The 12,976-nt window shown below is 37.8% G+C and overlaps 1 protein-coding gene and 1 pseudogene across 2 annotated transcripts in view; one reads left to right on the plus strand and one right to left on the minus strand.

Moving 5' to 3' along the window:
• Nucleotides 1-12,976, minus strand: part of FAT3 (FAT atypical cadherin 3) — a 667,316-nt gene that overhangs the window by 159,766 nt on the left and 494,574 nt on the right. The window lies entirely within an intron of this gene.
• On the plus strand, nucleotides 8,501-8,586 carry LOC115830576 (annotated as a pseudogene).

The following is a 12,976-nucleotide window of genomic DNA, read 5'->3' on the forward strand; positions in this document are numbered from 1 at the left end:
CTGTATTTGTTTCTGGTATCTTTTTTGAAGCAATCAGGGAGCAGATTCTGTGAGGCCTGATTCCAAGGATGGCAGGGAGGAGGAATGAGGTTTCTTGATAACACTGTTACACAACTGAACAATTGTTGACACTGTATGGCTACTGGGATCCATTATGTGAGTAATACATTTTCTGAACTAAAACAAAGTTCATTCTTCCCAAATTACAATAATTAATTCCACTGAATTAAAAAAACTAACTGAAATACATGGAAAATTCTGACTGCTTATTTTTAGTAATTCTATGTAAAAATTAAACAAGGTTGATTCTTATCTAATGACTATGTCATCAATTTTGTAATCCACATGACTTTATTGTGTGTTTCTTTATGAATAAACATTCCTCTCTCTCTCTCACACACACACAGACACACACACATGCACGTACACAGTGATGTATATATACACACACCATTTAACTGTGGTTTAGGAAGATGCTTTGGGTGAGATTTTTAATCTGTCTTTGAATTGCTGTGGATAGGGATTAGGATCCAATTACTTCATCTGACACCACCACTTTATAATAGAAGAAAATTATCTTTGCTATTCCTTAGATTTTAAGTACCATGACTATCCACAGAGTCCCTGATCATAAGGAAAGGACCCCAGATGAATGGAAATCAGAGACAAAAATCAAGGGCTGGTATATCCTCTGTTACACAGTGTAATCAGCAGACCAGGCAGATTACTTGAAATTCCAATTTCTTTCCCCTCTGCTGAGAGTACACTTCATCTTCTGCTTTTCCAAACATTTTGAATTGTGACTGAGGATTCTGTGAGATATTACTGTTTCAGTCTTCTGAAAGTTGCAATTAAATACATTCTAAATAGATGTCACCTTGCCACCTTTTTGGAAAGGTATAAGAGAAAAAAAATTAGCCATCACAGGAAAATAATTCATAGTTAAGGCTCTTTCTTCTCCCTTAACCACATTCCGCTGTGTCTTCATGGCAACAAATGTCTGTAATCAGACTCTGGTTCCAGCTTTCTAAGGACATCAGTGAGATTGGCAGGAGTGGGAGGATCATATCTCTTTTTACAAATATAAAAGGAAAAAAATAAAAGACCACCCTAGAAGTGACTGAATTTGCACCTGAGAGATCTTTTAAATAAATGAATCAAATTCTCACTTTATTGCCCAGATACTAGTAATCTTTCCTTTTCAAAAGAGTATAGGTGTTGCTATATTTATGACTTTCTCCCTAAAAATGAAATTTCTACAGTATCAGTAGCTAAATGAAGCCTGAGAACTTTCTGGAGAAATTGAAAGGACAATGCTAATGGCCTGGGGTTCACAGAGAAGGTATAGACCCCTTACAACTAATTTATTTTCCTAGCGGTATTGTGGGGGTCTGATCAGACACCTCAAGGGTCAATTGCCATTACTTATTTTTCGTTACTTAACAATTCTTTCCCCAAATGCCATTCTTCTACTCAATTTCACTCTTTTGCAGTGTAATTGCATCCTACTGAATCAATGGGAATCATTTTCATGATTACCTGAACATGGTTTGTGATCTGAGGTGAGGAATTATGGCTTGCTCTGAACAGGTGCACATTTGGGCTTGGTGAGCATCTTGGAAGGCTGGGGTCAGGAATGTCATTATCCTCATCATTTCCCAAAGCTGGTAGGCTGTGGCTTACCTGAACTTGAACCCTCTGCTGGTGACTCTCAAATGGCAGCTCCATATATAAAATGTCTGGGTCAGCACAACAGTATGGTTGCCAATAATGAGACTTCTCTAAGATCTGAAAGAGTAACTCAGCTCCCAACTAGGAACTGTGCAGAAGCTCAAGAAGGATCAGACAATGCCTTCAAAGAGCCATCTTCACAACAGTAGAGTAAGAGAAAAACATTGCTTCTGGATCAGACAGGTTTGCCATAAGAATGCTGGTTTTTCCATTGCTTCTGAGCTGTACAACCTTTAGCAAATATAAATTATATCTCAATATCCATATTTGTTACATGGGAATAGCAATATCTACCTCACACAGATGTTACTAGAATTAAATGAGATAACATGCTAATTATTCAACAAACATATACAGAGAACCCATTACTTTCAATACTAGGTTAAGCACTAGACGTTAAGCACTGGGTATACAAACATAAATAACCCTCCACCTCTGTCTTCTAAGGGCTGAAGTATGTAAGAGTCCAACACAGTGCTTTACATTTAGCCAATGTAGGTTTTAAATGCAGGTTTATGGTTTTACCAAATCATTGTAAATTAATTTTTCTTTAAAATTGTTAACATGTTCATGCAAATAGAGCACTAACTGCTGTCATTATCTATCTATCTATCTATCTATCTATCTATCTATCTATCTATCTATGCTCATCCATCCATTCTTCTAGTCATTCATTTGCAAATAGTTTGTGTCCATCAGCTTAACACATTTACAGCTGGAATGAACAAATGATTTAGTATTCAGTAGACCTCTGGAAAGACTAAAGATTTGAGAGCAAAAGCTATATAAGTAATGATTTTTATGACACTAGCCTCATGGAATGGTCTTAATGCAAATGACTTTGTCCGAAGACAGTGAGAGCCTCTTCCAGGAAAGACCCTTATGTGAACTGCCATGATTATTCTCTGAAAACTCCAATTCAGCATTGCAATCATGAAAATGGCTATGATTAGCCCCCTAGTGACCTGAGAGTGTTAATGCCTCTTCCCAAAGTGTCAAGCAAACAATCAAGAAGAGCATTGGTGCTGGAAAAATCAGGCTTGTCATTCAGCACAAGGTGGTTTCAGATATGCATGCCCTAAGTCAGACATGACATGCTCAAACTTCACTGGGAGTTCCTGCAGGGAGGTGTTCTAGAATCCTCTTTGCCTGTTTATTATCACATTTAATTAGCCACCAAGTTCTGTTAATTCTACCACCTAGATCTATCTAAAATCTATCCTCTCTTCTTCATCCCCTACCTTAGTTCAGATCCCTATTCATTCTTATCTAGACCTGGGCTATAGCCTCCTGACTGGTCTCCTTTTATCCGATCTTCCTGTATCCACAAGCCATGCTCCTTTTTGCAGGCTCAGGGATCATTTTGTAAAGCACATATGATAATTTGTTTGCCAATATTTTCAGTATGATCTCCCAACAAACATACACGCTGTGCCTACTCTTCCTGTCTCTCTGGTTTTGTTACACACACCTTGTTTCTTCTCTCTGGAATATATACATTGTGCCTTTTTCTCCCTGACTACCTGGCAAATGTCTACTTTTCTTTTTCTTCATTTTTGAGTACTTATAGTGTTCTAAGCAAATAAGAGCATTGCTTTTTTAAAACAAATTAATTGATTTTATTTTCTAGTGCATTATTATTACAATAACCAACCGACATTATCTCATTTAACTTCCAGAGTAAATGTTACTTAGGCTTTAGGGTTCAGTTAAAATGCCATTATACTGCGATTTTTAAAAATCCTACTGCCCTGGACAAGGTCAGCCTCTGCTTCTTCTAGTGCTTAACAACCTTTGGAACAGACGTCTATGTAATCCCTTCTCTACACTTCTTGTGCTTGTTTGCTGGACTTGGAACAAAAATAACTTGCTGTAACCTTAGTATCTAAGCCAGTGCTGGATACACATTAGGTTCTCAAACATGTGGTATCGCACTGACACAGTTGACAGAAACTGAACAACAGCTTGCTTCTCTCTCCCTTCCAGAGATAATCCTTTTTCCAGAAGAAGCAGGTAGACTTCCATACTCAGGGTCTGGTTATTAAGAATTCTTACCATAATTAAACCAGTAATGTACTCCTCTGTATTAAAACTTCAGATACTCAGAGAGTGCTTTGGAGGCTGGAAAACTTCCTATAACTTCCAAAGGTGCCAATTTATCACAACAGAGTTATTGGGGACCCAGAGCTTCCTAGCATATTAGGTAGTAGCACATATTAAACCAATGCTTTGCAGCAAAGTGTACTTAAAAGCACTGCTCTGTTAATTGAATATCAGACTAACGCTACTAATTAATATTAGAAAACCTTTCAAAAATGGAAATAAAGAGTATCAAGAAGTATTTATATACCCCTAAACAATCATCTCTATTGTGAGGATTTCCAAATCTGTACCTACAGCTTCAGTTTCCTGCACAAGTTTTCATCCCATATATCTAAGGTCTCAGTAGGAAGTTTCACTTTTTTGCCCCCCTTGCATCTAAAACATAACGTGCCAAACTCAACTCATATCTTCTCTCTCAAGTCACATCAGCCTTTCAACCTAGGGACCACCATGCTTTCATTTACTGAAGCTTATAGAGCTGTGGGCTCTACCCTCTCTGTCTCATACTAATTGTTCTTCTCAGAATACTGCTGTCCAACTCTGCACGTACGCTTCAATTGCTCTACCCTAGACCTGGACCCCATAATTTGATAACTAAGTCACAATCTCCTATCTAGTATTCAAGCCTCAAGTCTTTTCCTCATCTAGGACATTGTAAACATGGTGCTAAAACAATCAATCATTTTGTAGACAAGAGACCACCAAGACACCAAATTCTATCACAGCCTTGCCTCATATTACCTATTCAAATTGATTTCCTAAACTTTCATGTACAAGGCTTCACCTAGTAACACCAGAATGTGCCCAGTTCACTTGAGTCTTCCCCCAAACCTTCCAGAATGTAGACTTGTTTTATTCATGTATTAAGTGGTTACTGAGCCTGTTTCTTCCAGAGTGGCCCCCAGTTGGATCCACACTGTCTAACAAGGCACACGTAGCCTGCTGACATCCAGCCTTGTGCCTCAGTCTTTGCTACCCTTGTGTAACCACTGTCCCTGTCTCCCCTACTCCACATCTTCCCTCCTCTCTAGGCTCTAGTCAGCTACCTGCCCCTTAGCAAGCCTGCTGTTCTTATGTCTGGAACACCCTGTGCGGTGAAGTTTTTTCCTGGGTCTAACTTCCAGTGTTTTTTAACATCAATCTCAGTGGTTATCCCACAGGGAAGCAGTCCTTCATCACCTTTCCACCGTCCAAGTCAAGCATACCTGCTCTGTGATCTCTCCCAAAGCACTTATCAAACTGTCCCCTGGAAGACAGGTGGAGGGTCATTTGTTTTTGTATCCCCAGTGCTTAACCTCTAGTGCTTAACCTAGTATCTGGAAAGTAATGGGTTCTCTATAAATGTTTATTGAATAATTAACATGTTATTTCATTTAATTCTAGTAAAATCTCTGTGAGGTAGATATTGCTATTCCCATGTAACAAATATGGACATTGAGACGTAATTTAAATTTGCCCAAGGTTGTATAGCTCAGAAGCAATGGAGAAACCAGGATTCTCATGGCAAACCCATCTGATCCAGAGCCAATGTTTTTCTCTTACTCTCTACTGTCGGATGATGGCTTGCTGTGAAGAGGTTTATCATCAATTTTTTCAATTATTAAACCATAAATGCATTGAGGGTATAAGCAATATCTTATTCATTTTTGTGTCCTTAGCCACAGAGCAGGCACTCAAAATATGCTTACAGGGTTAATGAGTAGGTGAGTGCGTGAGTAGTGGATGAAAAAAATGCCTGTTCAAACTTCATCCTACTTCCAGGAGCATTGATTGTTATATCGCTTCTATAAGCTTCTCCTCTATGTCTCAAATTTTATTTTGATCTTTCTATAAATAGATTCTAATAGCATTCAATCACTCTCTGTATTATAATTAAATTATACGTTGTCTTTACTCATGTTTGCTTCCTCACTCCTTAAACCTTTATGACAATGCTACCAGTACCTAGCATAAGAAACAATTAGTAAATTGATATGAGTAAATTAGTAAATTAAATGAATAAAAAAATATATCCCCTGAGGGCAAAAATAAAACCAATGGAAAAACTAAAACAGAAGTTATAAGACAGAGTAAATCTGAGGAAGGTGACAGGAGACTATAGGCAATTGGAATTCATGATCTATAACTGAACATGAAACTCTGAACATTCATTCAACAAACTTTTATTAAGCAATTTTTATGTGTTGCCATTATGCTAGGTACTAGCATTATGACACAATATAATTTACTGAGGAGACTAAAGCACCTCCCTTAAATTATTAAAAAAGAAAAACCAAACAAACAAACAAACTTTTGTATTAGAGATATAAAGAGAGGATACAGATGAAGGCATAACCAACTGTGCCCTTGGGGGGTCTTCTTACTGCCTTAAGGGCTTTTTTTTTTTTTCCAAGAGAATGAATCTAAGGCCTCACAGAAATCCTTCAGCCACCAGAGAGCAAGACACTATCATTATCCTAGACTTTAGATGGTATGAAAGCCATTTGCTATGCATAGGTCACCAAGAAAAAGTAAGGGTGGAACCTGGATCAGCTGAATGATGCTGCCACTCCTTGTTTAAGTACATGTTTTGTAAAGTCTGTATCTCTGTGGTCTTCAGTGGGAGCTGAACATCTGTAAGATGGAATTGAAAGATGGGTGGTGTTGATCTAGGTCCGTATTTCTCAACAAGGGCAGTATTGAACATTTGGAGTCATACAATTTTGTTGTGGGGGTTGTCCTGTAGGATGGCTGGCACCATCCTTTTCCCTACTGACTAGGTACCTGCTCTCTGCTATTGTGACAACCAAAAACTGTCTCCAGGCATTTGCAAATGTCCCCTGGAGGTAAAACTGGCACCAACAATGAACAAATGATCTATTCAAGGCTTAAAAAATATTTACAGGTTTGAGAGTAACTGGAAAGCAAAACATCAATGAACTTCCTCACATACATTTACATGTTCAATAGCAAAACGCTGAGCTGTAGAAGGAGGATAAAGGGTGTTGGACTGAAGGATATTCTAATAGCACCACAAATATTGTGAAATATTTTGCTTCAATAAATGCAAGTTGGTGGGTGAAGGGGTGGGTGATAGGGAAGACAACACAAAACCGAATTTGACTTAGCACCCGATTTCATAATGAAGGGTCAACTATCATGGAAAGAACCTGTTCTGCTCATTTTAAATAAATTGCTTTAGTTCTTAGGCATAAGAAGACCTATGATAAAGGCAGGAAGATGAAAAAATTTTTTAAAAACTACATGATTAAAAATAGTCTTTTTTCAGATTTGAATGGAATGTTCTCAAGACATAAACGGGCATTTTTCAGAAATTACAAGAAATAATGATTGATTGTGGAACTAAGCAGAATTTTGACACATGTTAAAAATACATTAATAAACAGGTTTGAAAACTTCTAGGAATCCCACATGGAAACTGCGGTTGGATGAGAAAAATTTTCTTCTAGCACAAATTCAAAAGCAGGCAAAATACATTTTATAAGGAGTATCATCAACTTCACAGTAACTTAAATTCTGTATAAACCACTAGACTTGGAGTCAAGATAAAAAGGACTATGGTCCTATTCCTTTCCTTGCTACATCAGCCTTGGATTGGATCCCTCTAAAGCTCACGTCGTCACCTTCCAAATAGCCAAATAATGTCAACCTCATGGAGCTGTAAATGTGATAATGTACATAAAAGTAATTGCAAACTCTAAAGCTCAGAGTTTATATATCAAAATTTTGATATATTAATTTTTCTTTTTGAGACAGGATCTCACTCTGTCTCTCAGACTGAAGTACAGTGGTGTGATCACGGCTCACTGCAGCCTCGAACTCCTGGGCTCAAGCGATCCTCCCTCATCAGCCTTTTCAGTAGCTAGGACTACAGGCATGAGCCACCATGACTAGCTAATTTTTTAAGGTTTTTGTAGAGATAGGGGTCTCAGTATTATGCCGAGGCTGGTCTCTAGGCCTCAAGTGATTCTCCCACCTCGGCCTCCCAAAATGCTGGGATTACACACATGATCTACCTGGCCCAAATACATTAATTTTAATCAATTTTTATATATGTTGTATGTGTTTTATGTAGGAAAATCATGAAAACAGGAAAATAAAATATTTTTTAAAATCACTCATGATCCCATTACTCAGAGATAACCAGTAGACTCTCATAGATTCTGAGCATAGAATTTACTAAGAGTTTTAGAGTAGTCTTATAGTCTCAAGAGTATTCAGATTAAATGGATGTTTAAAAATGTTTTTTTAAATTAAATTTCAACTTAATTTTTTAAAGTAGTATGACCACCTGATCCTTCCATTCACTACCATTATCATGTTACTGTTTTCTTTTTTAAAATTTCAGTCTGGGGGCCAGGTGCAGTGGCTCATGCCTATAATCCCAGCACTTTGGGAGGTTGAGGCGGGCGGATCACAAGGTCAGGAGATTGAGACCATCCTGGCCAACATGGTGAAACCCAGTCTCTATTAAAATACAAAAAATTAGCCGGGCACAGGGGCGCGCGCCTGTAATCCCAGCTACTTGGGAGGCTAAGGCAGGAGAATTGCTTGAACCTGGGAGGCAGAGGGTGCAGTGAGCCGAGATCACGCCACTGCACTCCAGCCTGGGTGACAGAGCGAGACTCCATCTCAAAAAAAAAAAAAAAAAAAAATTCAGTCTGGGGACCATTTGCAGTTCATAAGTGTGATGATTGGGTTTTCACACACGTGAGAGATGTGTCTTCCTCAAATCTTATTACCCGTCTGATGTGAAAAAATAATAAAATTTCAGACTGTTTTCCTGCATGTAGCCACACCAATAATAACAATGACATTTATCGAGTGCTCTGCGTTTGTCAGTCAGTTTGTTTGCAAGCACACAACTGAGAAAGCAGCGCTGGCACCTTGTCCTCTACCAGGATGATCAACTGCACCAGTAGCAGAGTCAGGGGAAAAAACAACTTTATATCTGGAAACAAACACATAGAGCAAATCACCCTACCTTCAGGATAAGCAAAGCTTTGGGCCCCTTTCTGTGAATTATGATTCTCAACAGAAACAATGTAACCCCTGTGTAGTGAGTTGAATGATGAAACCAAATATATCAAATCCTAATCTCTAGAACCTGTAAATGTCACCTAATTTGAAAAAGGGGTCTTTGCAAATGCGATTAAGTTAAGGATCTTGAGATGAGGAGATCATCCTGGATTAACCTGGTGGGCCATAGATGACATCACTAATGTCCTTGTAAAGGAGACACAGGGAGATGAGGTTACACTCGGAAGAGGAAGAAACAGAGATTAGAGGGATGTGGCCACAAGTCAGGGATGCTGCCAGCCACTTGAAGCTCCAGGAAGCAAAGATTCTTCCCCAGAACCTCCAGAGGGTGCCTGGCCCTGCTGACACCTTCATTTCAGGTGAGTGAAATTGATGTTGATCTGCCTGAAATTGATGTTGAACTTCCAGCCTCTAAAACTCTGAGAGAATAAATTCTTGTTGTTTTAAGCCAACAAGCTTGTGGTAATTTGTTTTACAGCAGCCCCAGAAAACAAATATGCTGATTTTTAAAAACACAAACAAAAAAAACCCACTCAAACCTGGACTGTGTCTTTTATTCCAGCAGTCCAGTTCTGCTAAAGTCTAAACTTCTTTGTAAACACTGCAAGCAAAAACATTTTTGTCTCTTAGTGCTATTAACTGCTTTTTTAACACAGCTATTTACATATTATTTAGATACATCTTAATCACAGGGCATACATAGTTTCCTCCCATTTTTCATTTATCTTTTTTAAACAAAGGCACACTACCTGTGGGGTAGCCCTGCTCCACAAGGACTAGTTAAACAAACAAACAAACAAACAAAAAACAGAAAACAAATTCTAACTATTTAGAACTCCTCTTAATAATATAGACAACTCGTTTTCTAGTATTAGTTAAGGTAAAACATTGATGATTTCAGAAATAGCCTCCGAGAATCCTTAGATTTCTAATGAAGATGGTATTTGGGATGAGAAGCTCCAGACCACCACAGCTATGTAAAACCACTCCCTGGGAGGTGTCAGAGACCCAGTTGTTCAGTACACTTGTGCAGAGGCAAGGGAGTGCCACCACTGGCCAGCATGCTCTCTCAAAGGCTGGAGAACCCTGAGAAGAACAGCCAGCAACAAAGAAGTGTAAGAATAAAAATAAAAAGCAGCCAAGGAAAAGGAGCTGGGGAGGCCAGCCTCAGTGGCAGCATGGCAAATGGCAACAGGGGTCGCAAGCTGCAGGCTGAGAGAAGACTGGAGCCTGCAAGTAAGCTGAGAGAGAGAAGCACATGGAAAGTGGAGCCTGTCACTTTAAAGACAAAGATCACTCTAATGCATGTGAGGAAAACATAAAGGACCCTGCACGAGATGAACACTGGAGACATTAATGGATGCCAGTCACTGCTCCTTAGGCAGTGCGTGCTGCCCATGGTTTATGTCGGTTCTGCAAACCTGCCACGCCACCCACACCTGACTGATGATGATGCTCAGCACTGGTCCTCCTGTCTGTTTCACCAGGCCAGACTGCATTTTCTATTATAGAATTTTTAATTACAAATCAATTAAAAATCAAAGGTTATCTACCAAGTCTTCCTCTCAGACACTCTCATTTCATACCATGTTTTTTTTAAGCGTTATTACAGTTCTAGCTAAATAATTATTTATGTCACTTTTACTTAATGTCTGTCTTCCCTGACAGGCTGTATCTCCCACGAGGTTGGTGGCAATGTCTGTCTCAATCACCATGTATACTCAGTCTCCTAACCAGTGACTCTTGGCACTTGATATATTTCTAAAAATAAGTTTTTGATTATCCAGCTTGTTCTCTGAGGGCACCAGGTATCAGAAAGAAGCCAAATTGCTAAAAATCAATATGCTGAAATAAACAATATATAAAACAACCAGTTTGCCAGAAGCCAATTTGCCAAAAATCAATGTGCTAAATTTACCAAAACATTGTTTTCTTGTAGCTGTTTATGAAGTTAATCGAAATTCATAGTAGATTGAGTGGTTTTAAAAGCTTCTGAATATTTTAGGGACGCTTTAGATGACAATTTTTTCATTTTGTCATAAGAGCAGTATTTTAGTAAATGTTCATTTTATTGAGATTTAAGAATCCTAGGGAGATTTGGACTTCTATTGAATAGATTTAACAGTAAGGTAAATGTGATAGTGTCCTGTTCTCTTATTTCCTTTCCATTGCTTATTTCCTTTCCATTGTTTCAGACAGTTTTTGGTTTTCATGTTGAATCTGTCGGCCCACTGCTACTGAGTTGACAAATCCCACTGAATACATGTTCCAGATACTAGATAATAACAAATTAGCTGACATAGGATGATTTTGGCCATTTCAGATTTCTTTAGCTGTTTTTAAGGTCATTTTCTATTATTTTTAGTTTAACCATTTTTTAACAACCAGAGTGACTTAGCCATAATTTGGTGCTTCTGGCAACATGTTAAATTTTATCATGTCACGTGTGAAGGGGTCATTTCAAGCATCTGAGTATCTTTCCATCCTCTGAATGTCATTTAAAATATTTTGAATTTTAGGCATCTTATCATTCTTTTACTAACCATTCAAAGAGTGTATCAGCTTAAAATTTGTATTTCTAAAACATCGTAACCACAATTTCACCAGTTCCCATTGATATGGTTGTTCTGTGTCTGTTCTCAGCAAATTCATATTTTTGATGAATATATAGGATACCTGAAATTGCAACTGTTGACTATAAATATGCTTTTCTGAATATCAAACATATAATAAAACAATTAAACCACTTATACCCATAGTTTTTAAGAAGTTGATTATTCCTTGAAATGCTTCTATAAATATAGAAAAGGAAAACTCTGCAGTAGAACTTTCTAGAAATTGTCATAGCTATTAAACAATTCCATCTTATAGTTGATCTTTAAGTAAAGTTTTTAAATTTTGTATGTTTTATTGGTATGTAATCAATGTACACGTTTTCAGGGGACATGTCCTAATTTAATATACTTCTATTATTTGTGAAGACCAAATCAGTGTCATTGAGATATCCATCACCTTAAATAATTATTTTTTCCTTAGTAAATTTGATGAAGTGACTTAGAAAGCAGCATTATTTGAGTAATTGATTAAACATGCTTTTAAACGATAAATTTTAAAAAACTAAAAAAAAAATAAACTGTCTACTTGTAGAGGGATAATGGAGACATGGAAAGTCTCTCCAGTATGGCACCCTGACAAGGCTTTTGCAATTATTCCACTCTTGGCTCAATAGAAAAGGAGTCTCTATATAAAGAGGATTATAGCAGAGAAAGGGATGTCTAATTCAAAGGAAAATAGAACCCCTCTTTATCAGCCGATGTTAGTATGCTTCTAAGAAGCTTGCCTAGGACTTTTATAAATCTCAACTGTATCTGAGGCAACAGCTTATAGAAAGCAAATGGTCATTTAAGGTGCCTTTAAGATGCTAGACTTCTACATCCATAGAACTGGTTAAAAAAAAAAAACTTCCCAAGTAACCAGATCTTTTTTCTTTTTTTCTTCTATTAGGTAATTGAAAGTGGGTATTTAATTGACACCATCACGCTGGGAGCTGTATTTATAGAAAGCGGATGCCTAGGGATAGGAAAAGTCAAGCTGAACACTACAGTTTGATGAGGTCGTTGGGAGATGGATTTTTCTGTCTGAGACCCAAGCTTGAACCTGAAGAAGATTTTCACAGTTGAAATGTCACAATTTTTAATGGCTGTGGGCAAAGGTCTTAGGTTCTGATGTGATTCATGTCAGATGTCAGTGGAGCTGGGAGTGTTTTTCCTGGCTGGCCCTCAGCATTCAGTCCCCCATATTTAAGAAGAGGCCCGTTTCTTAGGAACAACTGGCAATGGGATAATGATCTCACAGTTTTAACAAGGTTGTGAGATTATATTGGGTGATTTCTCACTACCTGCTCCTAATTTTCCTTTTGGTAGGTAGCTTAACAGATATGTTGAATTTTATAAATTTCTTCTCTAACATTAGTCAATTGGATTTAGGGTTTTTTTTTTTTTCCATTCTTGTCTTGTGTGTTTCTCATTGTATTCAGGTGAATATTTTGGTTTGCTCCTGAACTTTTCTTATTGCTGTGAGAGAAGTTATAGCTGGCAAATGG

The sequence above is a fragment of the Nomascus leucogenys genome, chromosome 15, assembly GCF_006542625.1.
Source record: "Nomascus leucogenys isolate Asia chromosome 15, Asia_NLE_v1, whole genome shotgun sequence".
In the NCBI taxonomy this organism is placed as follows: domain Eukaryota; kingdom Metazoa; phylum Chordata; class Mammalia; order Primates; family Hylobatidae; genus Nomascus; species Nomascus leucogenys.